Here is a 10,000-nt window from a genome sequence, read left to right as displayed (position 1 = left end):
CTTGGGCCCGAGAGCAGGGAAGGGACGTGAGAGGTTCCAGGGAAGCTGCGCGGGGAAGTCGACGAATTTAAAGGACATAATACGGATAACAGGTCATTGTATTGTCAGCGGCAGAGGTCTCTTCCCCCCCTCCTCCTCCCCTCCCTCCCCCTCCTTCTCTCTTAGCCCCCAAGCCCGGCCGACAGAGAATCCAGCTCGTCTCCTTGGCAGGGCAAAGGCACCGACACTTAGCCTGGGAATTGCAGGTTACTGATCACCTCAGTGGAAACCTTTCAGCTGGGGGGGGGGGGGGAGATCAGCTCAAATACATTAGCTTATAACAAATACGTTAGCATATAGCAAATACATTAGCTTATAACAGATACATTTGCATATAACGAATACATTAGCGTTTAACAAATACATTAGCGTTTAACAAATACATTAGCGTTTAACAAATACATTTGCATATAACAAATACATTAGCATATAACAGATACATTAGCATATAACAAATACATTAGCATATAACAAAGACATTAGCATATAACAAATACATTAGCATATAACAAATACATTTGCATATAACAAATACATTAGCATATAGCAAATACATTAGCTTATAACAGATACATTAGCATATAACAAATACATTAGCATATAACAGATACATTAGCATATATCAAATACATTAGCTTATAACAAATACATTTGCATTTAACAAATACATTAGCATTTAACAAATACATTAGCATTTAACAAATATATTAGCATAGAGCAAATACATTAGCATATAACAAATACTTTAGCATATAACAGATATTTTAGCATAAAATAAATACATTAGCATATAACAAATACATTTGCTTATAACAAATACATTTCCTATTAAAAAAAACATTAGCATATAACAAACACATTAGCATATAACAAACACAGCATATAACAAATACATTAGCATATATCAAATACATAAGCATATAATAAATACATTAGCATATAACAGATACATTAGCATATAACAAATACATTAGCATATAACAAATACATTAGCATATAACAAATACATTAGCATATAACAAATACATTAGCATATAACAAATACTTTAGCATATAACAAATACATTAGCATATAACAGATGCATTAGCATATAACAAATACATTAGCATTTAACAAATACACTAGCATATAACAAATACATTAGCATATATCAAATGCATTAGCATATAACAAATACATTAGCATATCCCAAACACATTTGCATATAACAAACACATTAGCATAGGGGTCTCGAGGGACAGAGCCCAGGCTGGGTGCATATATGGGGGTCAAGGGTCCAGGGAATAAATAGATTGCGGTGTGTAGGCCCCACAGGGTCAAGGTTGGGCTGGGTTACTGGTTAAGACGCATGGTACTATGGGGATCAGGTTTATGTGAAATCCCGGAGATTTTGACGAGCGGTTGGTTTGGTCTCCGTGGTTTTTCGAGTGTTTGGGTGTGGGTCTGTAGTCTTTCAAAGGTGGGGAGGTCTTTATGGTTTCATTGGTCGATTTTCTTTTTTTTTTTTTTTTGTGGATGGGGGGTACGCGTTTTTTTTTTTTTTTTTTTTTTTCTTTTTTTTTTTTTTTTCTTTTTTGCCTTGGCCTGTTTTATCCTGCCCTAGGCTCCACTTTTCTGATGGCACTCTGGCAAAGACCAATAGAGAGTGGGTTACTGTGTATATATAGCATGTATGAGTATATATTGATATATAAATATATGTTATTGTGCATATAAATACACACACACACACACACACGCACACGCACACGCACACACACACGAACACACACACACACACACACACACACACACACACACGCACACGCACACGCACACGCACACGCACACGCACACGCACACGCACACGCACACGCACACGCACACACACACACGCACACACACGCACACCCCAAGCCAACAGCCCCGAGGGAACGAGGGCCGAGGGTGGCTCTGAGCGCAGGGGGGAAGGGCAGGTCGTGGCAGGTCCTTTGGGTAGGAAAGGAAACGAAAAGGAAACGAAAAGGAAACGAAAAGGAAAAGAATAAGAAAGGAAACGAAAAGGAAAAGAATAAGAAAAGGAAGGAAACGAAAAGGAAACGAAAAGGAAACGAAAAGGAAACGAAAAGAATAAGAAAGGGAAGGAAACGAAAAGGAAACGAAAAGAATAAGAAAGGGAAGGAAACGAAAAGGAAACGAAAAGGAAAAGAATAAGAAAGGAAACGAAAAGGAAACGAAAAGGAAAAGAATAAGAAAAGGAAACGAAAAGGAAACGAAAAGGAAAAGAATAAGAAACGAAAAGGAAACGAATGAGAAACGAAAAGGAAACGAAAAGGAAAAGAATAAGAAAGGGAAGGAAAAGGAAACGAAAAGGAAAAGGAAACGAAAAGGAAACGAAGAGGAAACGAAAAGGAAAGGAAACGAAAAGGAAACGAAAAGGAAAAGGAAACGAAAAGGAAACGAAAAGGAAAGGAAACGAAAAGGAAACGAATAAGAAAACGAAAAGGAAACGAAAAGGAAAAGAATAAGAAACAAAAAGGAAATGAAAAGGAAACGAAAAGGAAACAAAAAGGAAACGAAAAGGAAAAGAATAAGAAAGGGAAGGAAACGAAAAGGAAACGAAAAGGAAAAGAATAAGAAAGGAAACGAAAAGGAAACGAAAAGGAAACAAAAAGGAAACAAAAAGGAAACAAAAAGGAAACGAAAAGGAAACGAAAAAGGAAAAGAATAAGAAAGGAAACGAAAAGGAAAAGAAAGAAACGAAAAGGAAACGAAAAGGAAAAGAATAAGAAAGGAAACGAAAAGGAAACAAAAAGGAACAAAAGAAACGAAAAGGAAACGAAAAGGAAAAGAATAAGAAAGGAAACGAAAAGGAAAAGAATAAGAAAGGAAACGAAAAGGAAACGAAAAGGAAAAGAATAAGAAAGAAAGAATAAGAAAGAAAAGAATAAGAAAGAAGAATAAGAAAGAAAAGAATAAGAAAGAAAAGAATAAGAAAGAAAAGAATAAGAAAGAAAAGAATAAGAAAGAAGAATAAGAAAGAAAAGAATAAGAAAGAAGAATAAGAAAGAAAAGAATAAGAAAGAAAAGAATAAGAAAGAAAAGAATAAGAAAGAAAAGAATAAGAAAGAAAGAATAAGAAAGAAGAATAAGAAAGAAAAGAATAAGAAAGAAGAATAAGAAAGAAAAAAATAAGAAAGGGAATAAGAAAGAAAAGAATAAGAAAGAAAGAATAAGAAAGAAAGAATAAGAAAGAAAAGAATAAGAAAGAAAGAATAAGAAAGAAAGAATAAGAAAGAAAGAATAAGAAAGAAAGAATAAGAAAGAAAGAATAAGATAGAAAAGAATAAGAAAGAAAAGAATAAGAAAGAAAGAATAAGAAAGAAAGAATAAGAAAAGAAAAAGAATAAGAAGAGAAGAAAGAAAAAAAGTAAGAAAGGGAATAAGAAGAAGATTAAGAAAGAAAGAAGAAAAGAATAAGAAAGGAAGAATAAGAAAGAAAGAATAAGAAGAATGATAAGAAAGAAAAGAATAAGAAAGAAAGATAAGAAAGAAAAGAATAAGAAAGAAAAGAATAAGAAAGAAAAGAATAAGAAAGAAAGAATAAGAAAGAAAAGAATAAGAAAGAAGAAAAAAGAAAAGAAAAGAAAAAGAATAAGAAAGAAAAGATAGAAAGAAAAGAATAAGAAAGAAAAGAATAAAGAAAAGAAAAAGAATAAGAAAGAAAAGAATAAGAAAGAAAAGAATAAGAAAGAAAAGAATAAGAAAGAAAAGAATAAGAAAGAAAAGAAAGAAGAAAAGAAGAAAAGAATAAGAAAGAAAAGAATAAGAAAGAAAGGAATAAGAAGAAAAGAATAAGAAAGGAAGAATATGAAAGAAAGAATAAGAAAGAAAAGAATAAGAAAAGAAAAGAATAAGAAAGAAAAGAAAAGAAGAAGAAAAAGAAAAGAGAAAAAAGAGGAAAAAGAAAAAGAAAAGAAGAAGAAAAAAAAAAAGAAAAAAAAGAATAGAAAGAAAGAAAAGAGAAAAAAAAAAAAATAGAAAAAGAAAATAAAAAAAATAAAAGAAAAAGAAAGAAAAGAAAGAAAGAGAGAAGAAGGAAAAGAAGAAAGAGAAAAAAGAAGAGAAAAAGAAGAGAAAAAAGAAGAAAAGAATAAAGAAAGAAGAAAGAATAAGGAAAGAAAAGAATAAGAAAGGAATAAGAAAGAAAAGAAAAGAAAAGAAAAAAAGAAGAAAGAAGAATAAGAAAGAAAAGAATAAGAAAGGAATAGAAAGAAGAATAAGAAAGAGGAATAAGAAAGAAGAATAAGAAAGAAAGAGAATAAGAAAGAAAATAATAAGAAAGGGAAAAGAAAGAAAGAATAAGAAAGAAAAGAATAAGAAAGAGAAAAGGAAAGAAGAAAGAAAGAGGTGAGATAGAAGGATAAGAAAGAAAAGAGAAGAAGGAATGATGATGTAAAGCATGAGTAAAAAAAGAGAATAAAAGAGTGAAAAGGGGGAGGAGGGAGAGAAGAAGAAGAAGTAAAGAAGGAGAAGGAGAAGAGAAGGAGAGGAGAAGGAGGAGAGAGAGAAGGAAGAAGAGAAGAAGGAGGAGAAGAGGAGAAGAGAGGAAGAGGAGAAGAGAAGGAGAGAGGAGGAAGGAAAGGAGGAGAGGAGAAAGAGAGAAGGAGAGAAGGAAGGAGAAGGAGAAGGAAGGAGGAGGAGAGAAGAAAGGAGAAAGGAAGAAGGAAGAGAAGAAAGAAGAAAGGAGAGAAAGGAGAGAGAGAAGAAGGAAAGAGAAGAGAAGAGAAGGAGAAGAAGGAGAAGAAAGGAGAAGAAGAAGAAGGAAGGAAGAAGAAAGAAGAAGAAGGAGAAGAGAGAAGAAATGAAGAAGAAGAAGAGAAGAAGAAGAAGAAGAGAGAAGAAGAAGAAAAGAAAAAGAAAAAGAAAGAAAGGAAAAAGAAAAGAAAAAGAAAGAAGAAGAAAGAAAAAGAAAAAAAGAAAGAAAAAAGAGAAAAAAAAGAAGAAAGGAAAGAAAAAGAAAAAGAAGAAGAAGAAAAGAGAAAGAAGAAGAAGAAGAAGAAGAAGAGAAGAAGGAGAAGAAGAAGAGGAGAAGAAGAAAAGGAGAGAGGAGAAGAAGAAGAAGAAGAAGAGAAGAAGAAAGAAAGAAGAAGAAGGAAAGAAGAGAAGAAGAAGAAGAGAAGAAAAGAAGAAGAAGAAAGAAGAAAGAAAGGAAGAAAGAGGAAGAGGAAGAGGAAGAGGAAGAGGAAGAGGAAGAGGAAGAGGAAGAGGAAGAGGAAGAGGAAGAGGAAGAGGAAGAGGAGGAGGATTTTTTTGTAGTGTTGTGTTGTAGAAAGAAGTACTTTAGTCTCCTCCTTAGAAACAAGTACAGTTCATTATAAGTAAAACCCTTTGATTTCACTTAAATGGAATGTGGAAATATTTGTTGCATTGTAAAAGGAAGACTTTAGTGTTCAGTTCCACGGAAATACATAAAGCAGGTGTTAATCGTGTTTATTTTCATATCTTTCCTTCAAATTCCATGTTGCTTTTGGGCAGAAGGAAATGTTTTATTTAAAATCAATGATTCAAAAAAAAATGGTCTTAATAACATCATATCCATATTTTTATCTCAGTGATTATCAAATACTCTCTTTTTTTTCTCCAAAATTAAGTGAAAGACACACATTAACGTATATACACATATGTTTGCTATTATTATATTTTACAATGTATATCTTTCGTTATAATCATTAATAGAATATTGTGTATTTTTTTCATTTGGCATTATTATCTTTTATTATGGAGGACAGTTTTCTTTTTTCCTGGTGGTAATATGAACACAAGAGTAACTATTTATTATTATTATTATATTTTACAATGTATATCTTTCGTTATAATCATTAATAGAATATTGTGTATTTTTTTCATTTGGCATTATTATCTTTTATTATGGAGGACAGTTTTCTTTTTTCCTGGTGGTAATATGAACACAAGAGTAACTATTTATTATTATTATTATATTTTACAATGTATATCTTTCGTTATAATCATTAATAGAATATTGTGTATTTTTTTCATTTGGCATTATTATCTTTTATTATGGAGGACAGTTTTCTTTTTTCCTGGTGGTAATATGAACACAAGAGTAACTATTTATTATTATTATTATATTTTACAATGTATATCTTTCGTATAATCATTAATAGAATATTGTGTATTTTTTTCATTTGGCATTATTATCTTTTATTATGGAGGACAGTTTTCTTTTTTCCTGGTGGTAATATGAACACAAGAGTAACTATTTATTATTATTATTATATTTTACAATGTATATCTTTCGTTATAATCATTAATAGAATGCCGATCAGCATGATTAGAATCATAATTCTTATCGTCCTACTTGCAGGAACAAAGAAAACGGCATCAAGCACGTACTGAAAGAAACCGAGCCCCTGTTCCCTTGAGTGAGTTGCCTGCCTTTCTGCGCAAGGGAGGACAGGGCGTCAGTCAGCCACTGGAAGGTAAGCTGTCTAGTGGGAAAGGAGGTCCCTTTTCATCGCCTAAGGTCGTGGAAGAATTTGTATTTGTGGTTTGCAATGCAGGGAGTGTGTTTATGGGATTGTGTATTTGCTGGAAAGATACAGTTATGGATATTGTTTGACTATGTATGTGAATATGAACAGAAACACTATATTTCACATATGTAACATAGAATATAACATGTATATGTTATGTTATATAAAATATAACTTATATATAAAGTATAACATTGAATATTACATATTTTATTTTATGGACATATTTGACTATATTAACTGGAACTATACAGTTATATACATGGTTGATTATATGTGAATAATTTGTGCATATGAACATAATCACTGTATTTCAATATATAACTTATATACTCTGTATTGATATGAATGTGTAAATAGATAATATTTATTTATAAGTTTTGGAAAATTTCAAATTGTACATCAGTGTTCTCTTTCTGCAAGAATATCTATAAATCTATCTATCTATCTATCTATATATATATATAAATGCATTGCATTGATGTGTGTATATGTTAATAGATATATATGTATATATATATATATATATATGTATATATATATATATATATATATATGTATATATATACATTTATATATATATATATTCATATATTCATATATGTATATATATTTACATATATCTGTATAAAGATATATATAATAAGTATGTATTAGTATATATATGTATATATTAGTATATATATGTATATTTATATGTACACACACATTTATATATATATATATAATATATATAAATCTATTAGCAATTTTATATATATCCCTATATATATAGCTATATAAATATATATATGTATATATTTATAATTACATATCTATATATATAGTTTTACATATATATATATATATATATATATATAGATGTACATACAGTGTCCACCAAAGAAAGGTTTACCTTGCCAACTGAAGGAGAATAAATTGGAAATATTTTGGTTATTTGACTAATAATCTTTGCTTTTTCCCACAATTAGTACATGATCTTGTTCCCTTTCTACAGTAATAAAATCTGTGGCCATTTTATAAGAAGTAAAACTATGTAATACTATGTTACTTTTTTATTTTTTATTTTATTTTTAGGTAATCTTCATTTTTTGTGAAACAATTTTTTGTAAAGCACTCATTGGTCTAATAACGTGAAATATTTGTTCTCATGCAATGTCAGTTTGTTCTGAACCATTCTGTTTGGCTGAACTGCATTTACAAGTCACACTTGGCATACTATTGAGGAAATTCTGACCAGATCTGATAGGTTTAATCATTCACATGGACACACACACACACATACACACACATACACACACACACACACACACACACACACACACACACACACACACACACACACACACTCACATGAACACACACACACACTCACATGAAAACACACACTCACATGAACACACACACACACTCACATGAAAACACACACTCACATGAACACACACACACACACACACACACTCACATGAACACACACACACACACACACACACACACACACACACACACACACACACATGAACACACACACATGAACACACACACACAGAACACACACACATACACACACACACACACACACACACACACACACACACACACACACACACACATGAACACACACACACACACACACACATGAACACACACACACTCACATGAACACACACACTCACATGAACACACACACACTCACATGAACACACACACACTCACATGAACACACACACACACACTCACATGAACACACACACACTCACATGAACACACACACACTCACATGAACACACACACACACACACACACACACACACACACACACACACACACACACTCACTCACATGAACACACACACACTCACATGAACACACACACACACACACACACACTCACTCACATGAACACACACACACTCACATGAACACACACACACACTCACATGAACACACACACACACACACACACACACACACACACACACACACACACATATACACACACACACACATGAACACACACACACACACTCACATGAACACACACACACTCACATGAACACACACACACTCACATGAACACACACACACACACTCACATGAACACACACTCACATGAACACACACACACACACACAACACACAACACACACACACACACACACACACACGAACACACTCACATGAACACACACACAAACACACACACACACACACACGAACACATTCATCTCTCACAGGCAGTCACTGGTTGGCATAAAACCCCTTTTGGGGAGAAGCAAAAACAGGTCATAGACGCAACACGTAACTCTGTCTCCGCAGAGCTGTCTTTGCTGGAGGAACAATCTCCTGTATATTTGTGGAATGGAAACTTTTTTTTTTAACATTGAGTATGTAAGCTTTTATATATATATGTATATACACTTTTATATATATATGTATATATACTTTTATATATATATGTATATACACTTTTATATATATATATGTATATACACTTCTATATATATATATGTATATACACTCTTATATATATTCATACACTCTATATTCATACATATATCCATATACATATCCATATATATGTATATGTTTCTGTTTATATATTGTAACAATCACACTTGTAGTATAAGTTGATAGTTTTTGTAAAAGTAAGTTTTCAGATGTCTAGGAGAAGCAGAATAATAGGAAGTAGTGAAAGTAGCATATGTTTTAGCTTATAAATTAGTATATAAATTACATATCTTATAAATTAGCATATATATTATAGCTTATAAATTGGTATCAAGTATATATCTTGTAGGCTTTATTTTCTTGATTTTACATGTTTATAAATGATAATAATAGTAATAATAATAATAATCACTAGTTATTATACAGCTTTTGTTCAGTATTTTGTTATTTTTCTATTATTTGAGAATTTAGTTTCTTCAGTCTGTCAATATTTCTATTATATCAGTAGCAGTCTTGTTTAAGTATTCCCTGTTACCTCTGTATTACGTCCATCATCCAGTTATAGTGATTTGTAGCTTTATAATCACTATAGTTTTTTTTATCATAACAATCACATTATTCTCTTTTAATGTTTCTTAACCCCTTGCCGACGGATACGACGGGTAGACACGTGCTTTGCCCACTGTTAGTACTTGTTTGATTGTTTATACACATAGATGGCTATACTTGTACTAAGTCACCAATGAGCCAGTTAGGAGTACTGCCCGTCTCGCCCGTTCACCCTTTTCTTTGATTTACGAAATATTTTACATTATCTTATTTTGCTGTTACTAATATTAAAAAGCATTATAATAATTATAATGTTTATAATAAAAATAACACCATCGATATCCATAGCACTAGTAAAAAACACGTTTTTCCCGCCAATTCAAATCACGTATGGTCACAAGGTCTACTAATTGACTCCTTTATG

The 10,000-nt window shown here is 31.7% G+C and overlaps 1 protein-coding gene across 2 annotated transcripts in view; it reads left to right on the top strand.

Annotated features, from left to right (window-relative positions):
• Positions 1–10,000, top strand: part of LOC125024782 (gastrula zinc finger protein XlCGF57.1-like) — a 23,230-nt gene that overhangs the window by 3,939 nt on the left and 9,291 nt on the right. For both annotated transcript variants that reach the window (XM_047612544.1, XM_047612545.1), the window contains exon 2: positions 6,408–6,522. The gene's annotated coding sequence lies outside the window, so the exon portion shown is untranslated. The remainder of the gene's footprint in view (positions 1–6,407; positions 6,523–10,000) is intronic.

The sequence above is a fragment of the Penaeus chinensis genome, unplaced genomic scaffold (assembly GCF_019202785.1).
Source record: "Penaeus chinensis breed Huanghai No. 1 unplaced genomic scaffold, ASM1920278v2 CTG_4712, whole genome shotgun sequence".
Lineage (NCBI taxonomy): Eukaryota > Metazoa > Arthropoda > Malacostraca > Decapoda > Penaeidae > Penaeus > Penaeus chinensis.
The sequence above is the reverse complement of the archived record's forward strand: the minus strand, read 5'-3'. Positions and strand labels throughout refer to the sequence as shown.